At 54.5% G+C, this 10,155-nt stretch overlaps 2 non-coding genes across 2 annotated transcripts; one reads left to right on the top strand and one right to left on the bottom strand.

Annotated features, from left to right (window-relative positions):
• Window positions 1-1,845: 1,845 nt before the first annotated feature.
• LOC140580255 (U5 spliceosomal RNA) lies at window positions 1,846-1,959 on the bottom strand. Its single transcript, XR_011984014.1, has one exon. It is a non-coding gene; the product is annotated as a U5 spliceosomal RNA (small nuclear RNA).
• A 5,674-nt stretch (window positions 1,960-7,633) lies between these two features.
• Window positions 7,634-7,827, top strand: LOC140579956 (U2 spliceosomal RNA). The gene has a single exon (XR_011983748.1). It is a non-coding gene; the product is annotated as a U2 spliceosomal RNA (small nuclear RNA).
• The last annotated feature ends 2,328 nt before the right edge of the window (window positions 7,828-10,155 follow it).

Below are 10,155 nucleotides of genomic sequence, written 5' to 3'. Positions count from 1 at the left end.
AACCCTTTGAACATGTCATTATAGACTGTCGGCCCGTTGCCGAAGACTCGCTCGGGTAATTGTTATTTATTCACCGTAATGTGTGCTGCAATTCGCTACCTGGAAGCTATACCCATACGTAGTCTTCGGACTCCTGTGATTGTGAAGAGCCTAATTAAATTCTTCACCACGTTCGTGCTCTGTTTGTTTTCTTGTGTTTATTATGTGGGTTTTGTTTTGGGGTCTGTGTCTGTTAGTGAACCGTGTGGGTTCACTCTTGTGGGGGGGGGGTGTTACGTGCCGTAAGGGATATGTGCCGTAAGTTTCGGAGGATGCCTGCAGGTCCTTCGGACGTCCTGCCCACTCGCCGATTGGTCAGCCGCCCCCTCGACTCCGCCCTCTGGACCTGCCCCGCCTCCCTTGCCCTCGGAGCCGTTTCCGGTTCATCGACTGAAGAGATCGTCGCTTCGTCGCCCGCTACTTGCTTCTCGCCTGCTAGCTCGCTCTTTGTTCGCTTTTGCTTTATTGATTGATTGATTGTGTATGACTGTTTTGCCCTTGACTTTCGATTCTCGCCTCGCCCTTATTTGTACTTTCGCCTTGGTTTCTGATTGCTTGACTGGTTTTGGACTTTCGCCTGTGTTTTGACTTCGCCTCTTGGTTTTCCCTTTTGATACCTTTGCCTCGGCTTGGTGTTTCGTGTTTCACTAGGTGTGTAGGGAGTGTCTGCCTTTTTGTTTATTCGTTAACGTGGGGATTATTGTTTGTTTGGTCAGGGAGATAGATTTAGGCATTGTTGTTTCGTTTCACCATTTTCTTTGTGTTCCCTTAGGTAGTTCAGCTTGGGTTACTCGGTAGATGTGCTTTTGTTTGTTTCTTTGGCCTTTGTCACTCCTGACGTTCGTTACACCTAGTGTTTGTACTGTGTTTGTGAAAAACTATAAAAAAAAAAAAAAAAAAAAAAACTCCCTCTGTGTCCCGTGTTCCCTTCTCCTAGCCCTAGTTGTCCTGTCCTCCCCAATCCCTCCTTCCCTTTCACTTTGTTGCGGTCCAACCCTAGACTGGATCGTAACAACAGGGTGACCTCGAAGAACTGGAAGGGGCCATTTCGCTGCACGCAGCTCCCCGAAGGCCACCTCCCGGATGAAGGCCAGGCGGTGGGGGAAGGTGCCCACCTCCCCTTCGGCCCTCCAGCAGAACCGGGCGGTATTACGCAGGCCACCGCCTACTACCAGCCACGGCCCGCTGAAGGGCTTCCTAGCAGCTCCATCGACATCCGGGATGGTCCACCGACATCATTCCTGGAGCAGAGTCCTCCTGCCGCCGTGGTCCCGACATCCGCCGTGGTCCTGCCGCCGTCCGCCAATCCGGGATGAGCCAAGGAACACTAAACTATAAAAGCACCTAAAAAATAAAAACACCAGTTCACCCAGCAGGGTGGCGGATAGGCCACCAGCCACTGCGGGATCCCCAGCCTAATAAAAACGAAAATAAAAGCAGGGATAAAAGGCTAAAAGGAAGGCACGGGTCGCCCCGTGGCAGCGGCGGTCAAGCCACCTACTGGTCACGCATTAGGGTCACCGTGCCTTTCTCCTAAAAACCCGACGCAGTCCGTTAAAAGTGATAAGAGTACTAAATCCACTTGATCTTAGCCAAAAGGCCGAGAAGCGATACCCACAAATTGACCCCACTGGGCGCCGGCATGCGGGATGCCGACGGAGCTGGCGCGGCTCAGCCCTCACCAGCCCCTCTGGCAGGTGTCGCCCGGCGAGTCCACGCATGATCCAGGGAGACCACAGCCACGCCACTGGGCAGCTAACGCCAGCCGCTAAGCCGGGCCCAGTCTTCCTTTGACAGCAGCAGTGCAGCTCTGCTTGGACAGAGCCTCCAAAAATACCATGAACTCATCGCTATCCCACTCCACGGAAATCTTTAGTAAAAGGCGAAAGATTTATACAGGATGAAGAGAGACCCGAGTCGATATGGGGCCGCCGCTTAGCCGGTCGCTGTTAGCCGGGCGTGCGTGACGCCCCCGCTCAGAGTAGAATGCCCAGGGGCGTCGCAGCCGCCGGCCTCGGGGCCCCGACTCCTCCCTGTCCTCCTGTCCTCTCAAAAAACAGCAATCATTTTAACAAACATGAGGGAAAATTCAAAAGGCAAAGATGACATCATGCCTTACTTCAGCACAGCTGTCCACCACACAAACAGCGTGTCACCTTCCTTTAAAAAAAAAAAAGAAATAACAAAAAATGAAAAACGGCGGGAAACGGGGGCCACGCAGAGACAGGGCCCCCCCCTTGGTAACCTTGGTATCCTTTTTAGTGTTTTTCAGCCTTTGTTTGTTTTTATTCAGTTTTTATTTTGTTTTTTAGTCTAGTTTTTATGCTCAGCTCGTCTTGGACTCCGGCGGAAGGACCTCTGGAACACTGCGCCTTGCTCCACTCCGAGTGGGACGGCTGATGCCGGAGCACCCCAGCTGGAGGATGGCGGCTACGGCTTTCAGAACGGCAGCGACGACCCCAGCGGCGGTTCCAGTGGCCGGGACAACCCCCTCCTCGGGTCCGGTGGTAGGTGGCGTCCTGCTTAATACGGCCCGGTTCCATTGGAGAAACCTGGATGGAGAGGCCCAGTTTCATGACAGGGTCTTTTTCATCCAGGAGGTTGTCTTTGGTGTGCTGGGCCTTAAGCTGGAGGACCTGATCTGCGTCCAGAGGAACCATCCCCAGAGGTTTCTAGTTGTTACCTTGGCCTCTGAGGAGGCATACCGGAGGGTGCTGGAGCGGAGCAAGTCCGACCACCCGCTCTTGAATATGTACTCTGTCGAGCCTTTGTGGTTTACGGACAAGCGGGTGGTAACGGTGCATGTGTTCAACCCTGTCTGCGGAGGCCGTCTGCCGTTTTCTCACTAAATATGTTGAGGTCTTACCGGGACACAGAGACGTCCGGGATGAGCTGGGTGTGTGGAATGGGGGCCGCCAGTTCCAGGTGCGACTGTGGCTGGATGGAAAGGGGGGATATCTTCATCCCCCAGCCTACATTTCCATCGGGCCCAACAGGGGGTACCTGTTCTACACTGGACAGCCTACCTTCTGCCGGTCATGCCAGGGCCACGGACACAAGGCGGAGGACTGCCCTGACCTTAAGTGCCGTAACTGCCTTGAGCCCGGGCACATGGCCAAGGACTGTAAGGGCCCCCAACGTTGTCGCCACTGCAGCAGTGAGGAGCACCTGGCCCGTGTCTGCCCCCAGCGCTCCTATGCGGGTGTTCTGGCAGGTGGTGGGCAGGTGAGGCAAGTGTTGGATCGGGAACTGTTCCCTGCCCCAAAGCCAGCGGGGCCTCAGGAGATGTCAGTGGGGGCCCAGGAAGAAGCGGCCAGGTCCCCAGTGAAGACCCCGGTGGGGGCTGAGGGGTCCCGGGCTCAGGCTGGGCAGTCCCCGCAGGCCCAGGCCGGGGTCACCAAAAGGAAGAAGAAGGGTGACCCCAAGGACAAGACCAAGAAGACGAGGAAGGAAGCAGAGGAGCCAACAGGTACCCCCAAGGAGGCGGCGCCCCCGGCTGAGGCCCCTGTACAGGTCGTATCGCCCCCCCACCCCCAAAACGGAAGACATAAGTTGGAATCTGTCAATGTTGTCCCCAGCCCTTCCCCAGGAGGACATTACTTTTTCGGGCCTGGAGGGGTCACCGAACGACCAGGCCTACCTGGAGGACTCAATGCTGGGGAAAATTCTGGGCATGAGTGGGGAGGGGGAACAGGGGTCTTAATAGCTGGTTTTATAGTTTTTAATTTTTTATGGTTTTAATTTCTTATTGTTTTATTCTTATTTTAATCCTCCCATGGCTGATTTAAAAATTTTTACTGTTAATGCCAGAGGGTTGAGGAACCCAGTCAAAAGGGCCGCGGTCTTTGATGAACTGACATCCTCCCCTTTCAATCTCTGTTTCCTGCAGGAAGTCCACCTCAGGGACCAGCGGGACGTGACTCTTTTCTCACAAGCGTGGAAGAGGGGTAAGTCCTGCTGGAGCGTTGGTGGTGTCCACTCTTCAGGCGTCGGCATCCTTCTTGGTGACCGGGCCTTTGAGAATGTGAGTACCTTCACTGTAGTGCAGGGAAGGGTTTTGGGAGTGGACGCCACCTGGAGAGGTCAGCACATCCGGGCGATGTGCGTTTACGCTCCAGTGGAGGCCTCGTCCCGCATTGCGCTTTTTGAAGAGCTGGCCCAGTTTTGTGTCACTAATAGACACATAATTTTAGGAGGGGACTTCAATACTTTTTTAGAAGAGAAAGGGGGTGTCAGCACTAAACATTTTAGGAATTTGATCCGCAGCATCAACCTCTCTGATGGTTTTAAAACGTGCAACCCCACAGATCCGGGCCATACCTGGCACAACAGTCGTGGGGCCAGCAGCCGTATTGATTATAATTTAGCTTCGCCCTCTGTTGTTTTTAGGAAGGTTTTGAGGTCTCCACGGTGGTACTCGGACCATACATCGGTCAAGGCCACAGTTTCCATTGATGCCCCTACCTTCGGGAGGGGCTATTGGAAGCTGAACGTGGAGATCTTAGAAAAGAGAGACTTTAGGTCTCTCTTCCTGGATCATTTTACTGCGTGGCGGGGCTGTAAGGCAGCCTACATCTCCACGGTCGCATGATGGGAGAGTGTAAAAGAGAGGGTTAGAGCTCTAGCTATCCACTATTGCGGCCAGCGTAAAGCTAAAAGGCTTTACGAAATCCAAAGGCTAGAGACCAGGCTGCAGAGGGAGTATGCCCGCCACAACAACGGAGGGGCTTTTAACTTTGAGGAGGTGCAGGCAGCCAAAGCTAAGCTGAAGGGCCTGCACGAGCAATCGGCTGCGGCCTCCTTGTTTTGGGCCAGGGCTTTGGAAAGGGAGGAGAATGAAAAATGTACAGCCTTCTTCTTTAATAAGGTGAAACAGGCCCGGGAGGAGAAGTGTTTCACTGCCCTCCGGGACCAAGGAGGCAACCTGGTCTCCGATTCGGCCCGGATGCTGGAGGTTGCTAAATGTTTTTACGGTGACCTTTTTAAGAAAAGGGAGACCGATCCTGAGCTAGGGGAGCAGTTTTTATCCAAACTCAAACCTAGTCTTCCCAGTGAGGCAAGGGACAGCTTAGATGCCCCCTTCACTCTAGCCGAGCTGACTGAGGTGCTAGGCAAAATGAACCGGCGCAAAGTTCCTGGTCTCGATGGACTCCCCGTGGAATTCTACTGCACGTTTTGGGAAGTCCTCGGGCCGGAGCTGCTAGAAGTGGCTGAGGACATGCAGCGTCAGGGCATGCTCACCAAGAGCATGCGGTCAGGGGTCTTGTCTTTCTTGTACAAGAAGGGCGATCGTGCCGAACTTGGCAACTGGAGACCCCTGACAATGCTTTGCGTAGATGCAAAGATCATAGCAAAGACCCTAACTGAGCGCCTAAAAAAGGCCATGACCCACCTGGTCCATAGTGACCAGACTTGCGGGGTCCCGGGTCAAACTGCGACTTGGAATTTACATTTAATTCGGGACGCGATCGCCTGGGCTGAGGACAGGAATGTCCCTCTGGCACTCGTTAGCTTGGACCAGGAGAAGGCGTTTGACCGAGTGGACCACTGCTTCCTGTTTGGGGTATTGAGCAGGCTAGGTTTTGGGCCTAAGTTCTTGGGATGGGTTCATGCACTGTATACTGAGGTTGGTAGCCATGTGTCGATTAATGGTTCCCTCAGTGATTGGGTTCCCCAGTCAAGTGGAGTGAGGCAGGGTTGCCCTCTCTCCCCCCTCCTCTGCGCTCTGTATATAGAGTCTCTGGTGAGCGCCATCCATGCCCATCCAGGTATCGACGGCCTGATCCTGCCAGGGAGTGGGGGCCTGACGGTTAAGCTGGCCCAGTACGCAGACGATACCACTCTGTTTGTGTGCTCGGACCATGCGCTCGGTCACGCCCTGGGCTTGGTGCAGGCGTTCGGGAAGGCCTCCGGGGCTGCACTTAACCTTAGCAAGTCGGTGGTCAAGTACTTTGGCAGCTGGAAGGCGAGAGAGGACGTCCCGGGGGGGCTCACTCTCTGCGACGGCCCTCTCAAGGTGTTGGGGGTTAACTTTCTTTCGAACGGTGCTGCCCGGGTAAACTGGGAAGAGCGTTTGACGATCGCCAGGCGGAAGATAGGGATGTGGAAGGCCAGGTCCCTGTCCTTCCTGGGTAAGGTTCTCGCCTTGAAGGTTGATATCCTTCCCACCCTCCTCTACCTCGCCCATGTGTTCCCCATGCCCCGCTTCATGCGGAGATGCCTAACTAAGGATGTGTTTAACCTTGTTTGGGGCGGCAGGTATGAGTATGTGAGGAGGGAAGTGATGTACCTTGGAAAGAACAGTGGGGGGAGGGATGTTCCTGACTTCCCTCTCAAGCTTGACTGCCTGTTCTTCTCCCAGATCTGTGCACGTCTGGTGGCTCCCCTAGAACACCCCCACCAGTATTTTGTTCACTTGTGGCTGGCCCTGCCCATGAGACGTCTGTTGACGTCGTGGTCCAACGCCGGGCCCAAGGCAGAGACGCTGCCGACCCACTATCACCATGCTATTAAGTGGAGTAAGTCTCTTCCGGCAGGTCTCCCCCCAGGGACCCTCACCAGGCACCGAGCCCTGTATCGGGCTGTGTTGGTGAAGAGGGGAACCCGTGCTGTGCTGGGCCTGGAGAAGGACACCTGGACCAGGATCCAGCCCAAGGGGTTGGATAACCGGCTGCAGGACCTGAACTGGCAGTGTGTGCATGGTAAGCTGCCAGTCAGGGATGTACTGTACAGGCACACGCTGACCAGACACTCAGGCTGCCCACGTCCCGAGTGCTCAGAGGAGAAGACCCTCAGGCACGCCTTTTGGGACTGTGGGTATGCCAGGGAGGTCTGGAGATCAGTGCAAGGCCTGTGCAGGAAACTAGACCCGCAGTTTGTGTTGTCCTATGATAAGGTGAAGATGGGGTGGCCCCAAGGTCCTCAGACTCCCTTCCCGCCCTGGATGTGGCTGCTGATCAGCATTACCAAACGAGAACTTTGGAATGCTAGGTCGGCACTCATCCATAAAGGGGCAGATTTGAGGGCCTGTGGATTATATCGAAAGATTGTGGCGGACTTGGATTTCAGGATGGAGCGGGACATCATCCAGTGGGGCTACCACGAGGCCAAGGAAAGGTGGAAGGGCCTTCTGCGGCCATAGCCCCACTAACATTTTGGTGAGTACGAGCTCCATCCAGGAAGGTCGGTGTGGCACGTGAGTTGTGAACGCATGCACCTTATACTGTGCTTTTCTTGGTGGTGCGTTAATGTTTTTTCCCAGTGTCACACTATAAAGTTCACAAGGGTCGGAAACCCATTGTAATGGGATTTTAAGCCTGGGGTGTGATTTTAAAAATAACCACTGACACTCAACGGTTTTTTGTGATTAACATTTGCTTATTTATTGACTGTCTGTTGTGGTTTATATATTTTATATTTAAATTTTAAACTTTGATATGGGCTGAATTTTAATGGTGTGTTAATGTCTTGTTTGAGTTCCTCTTAGAGGAGATTATAATTTTAATATTTTATTGATTGAAATAAAAATTGTAATTTGAATTTGAAATAGCCGGAATGATGAGTGAAGGTTGGCCGAGTTGATGAAGCGACGGGAATCCCACTCTGACTGGTGAAAAAAAAAAAGAAAAAAAAAATCTGTTCTTATCAGTTTAATATCTGATACGTCCCCCATGGAGGGGACCACATATTAAACGGATTTTTGGAACAAGGAGCCGGAAGTGGGGCTTGCCCTGTCCGCTCCACGCATCGACCCGGTATTGCAGTGCTTCTGGGAATGGTGCACCTCTACTGCCCCCTGTTGTTGAAAAGCAGAACTGACTGACTGACTGACTGACTGAGTGAGTGAGTGAGTGACTAATAGACTGAGTGCTGTGAGGGGGGGGCCCTGTCTGTGCGTGGCCCCCGTTTCCCGCCGTTTTTCTTTTAAATTTTTTTTTTTAAAGGAAGGTGACACGCTGTTTGTGCGGTGGACAGCTGTGCTGAGGTAAGGCATGATGTCATCTTTGCCTTTTGAATAATCTTTTACTAAAGATTTCCGTGGAGAGGGATAGCGATGAGTTCATGGTATTTTTGGAGGCTCTGCCCAAGCAGAGCTGCACTGCTGCTGTCAAAGGAAGACTGGGCCCGGCTTAGCGGCTGGCGTTAGCTGCCCGGTGGCGCGGCTGTGGTTTCCCTGGATCACGCGTGGACTCTCCGGGCGACACCTGCCAGAGGGGCTGGTGAGGGCTGAGCCGCGCCAGCTCCGTCGGCATCCCGCATGCCGGCACCCGGCGGGGCGCAATTTGTGGGTATCGCTTCTCGGCCTTTTGGCTAAGATCAAGTGGATTTTCCGCTCTTTTTATCGCTTTTAACGGACTGCGTCGGGTTTTTTAGAGGAAGGCACGGTGATCCTAATGCGTGACCAGTAGGTGGCTTGATCGCCGCTGCCACGGGGCGACCCGTGCCTTCCTTTTAGCCTTTTATTCCTGCTTTTATTTTCGTTTTTATTTGGCTGGGGATCCCGCAGTGGCTGGTGGCTTGTCCGCCGCCCTGCCGGGGGAACTGGTGTTTTTATTTCTTAGTTGTTTTTATAGTTTAGCATTCCTCGGCTCTTCCCGGATTGGCGGACGGCAGCAGGACCACGGCGGACGTCGGGACCACGGCGGCAGGAGGACTCTGCTCCAGGAACGACGTCGGTGGACCATCCCGGATGTCGATGGCCGGCGGAGCTGCAAAGAAGCCCTTCAGCGGGCCGTGGCTGGTAGCAGGCGGTGGCCTGCGTAATACCGCCCGGTTCTGCTGGAGGGCCGAAGGGTAGGTGGGCACCTTCCCCGACCGCCTGGCCTTCATCCGGGAGGTGGCCTTCGGGGAGCTGGGCCTCCGCATGGAGGACATCCTTTGTGTACAGCGGAATGGCCCCTTCCAGTTCTTCGAGGTCACCCTGTCCACCGACGAGGGTTACAGCAAAGTCCTGGAGCGGAGCAAGGAGAGGGCCCAGCACCCTCTCCTGGGACGATACACCATCGAGCCGCTGTGGTGGCCCGACAAGCGGGTAATAACTGTCCATTGTTTTAACCCGCATGTGACCGCCGAGGCCGTCCGCCTGTTTTTAAACAAATATGTGGACCTTCTTCCTGGCCACAAGGACATTCGGGATGAGCTGGGGATCTGGACTGGTCGACGCCAGTTCCAGGCCCGCCTGCGCCCGGACGCTAATGGCGTGGGCGGTTTTAGCCATCCCCCAGCCTATTTTAACTTGCAGGGTAACAAGGCTTACCTGTTTTATTCTGGACAGCCTCCCTTCTGCCGACAGTGTCACACCTTCGGACATACTCTGGAGGGATGCGCCAACCTGCGCTGCCGCAACTGCCTGGAGTCGGGGCACATGGCCAGGGACTGCAAGGGCCCCCGTCGCTGTATCCACTGTAACGGTGAGGACCATCTGGCTCGTTCCTGCCCTCAAAGGAAAACGACATACGCCGACGCTCTGTTAGGCAGCAGAGTTGTCGGCAAGGAGAGTGGTGGGGGAGCGCAAGCCCCCACGTCAGGGCAGGAACAGCCGGCGACGGGGGCAGGAGTGGAAGCCCTGGCCGAGGTGGAGGAGGCCCCAGCGACAGCGATGCAGGAGGGGTCTCCAGTCCTGGCTCCAGGCGTCAGCAGCAGGAGGAGGAAGAGCGGCGCATCTCCCCGGAGGAGGAAGAAGAGCAGAAGGGAGGTACAACCCGACGCATCCAGCCCTCCGGCTGCCACCTTGCCAGCAGTGGCGGCCGGGGCCCAAGGCCGAGAGAGTCCCCCCTCCCAGAAGTTGGGGGCCCCCCATCTGGTGTGGGACCTGGGACAGTCCCGTGCGCCCCCCCAGGAGTACAGTATTGTGCAGGACAAAGCTAATGAACAGGAGTACCTGGGGGGGCTGGAACTGGGGGGCCTTTTGGGTTTGACTGAGGAGGGGGGGCAGTAATGCGGTATTGTTTTTAATGGCTGGCTTTTATTATTTTAGTGTGTTGTTTTTAATTGTATTTTACCATTTTAACATTTCATGGCCAATTTTAATATTGTCACCTTGAATGTCAGGGGTTTGAGGAACGTTTTAAAGTTGGAAAAATATCCAAACTTTTCTGCAAATGGAGCAGAGACACA

The sequence above is a fragment of the Paramormyrops kingsleyae genome, chromosome 18 (genome assembly GCF_048594095.1).
Source record: "Paramormyrops kingsleyae isolate MSU_618 chromosome 18, PKINGS_0.4, whole genome shotgun sequence".
Taxonomy (NCBI): Eukaryota; Metazoa; Chordata; class Actinopteri; order Osteoglossiformes; family Mormyridae; genus Paramormyrops; species Paramormyrops kingsleyae.
Note: the sequence above shows the minus strand (reverse complement) of the source record. Positions and strands in the feature narration are given on the sequence as shown.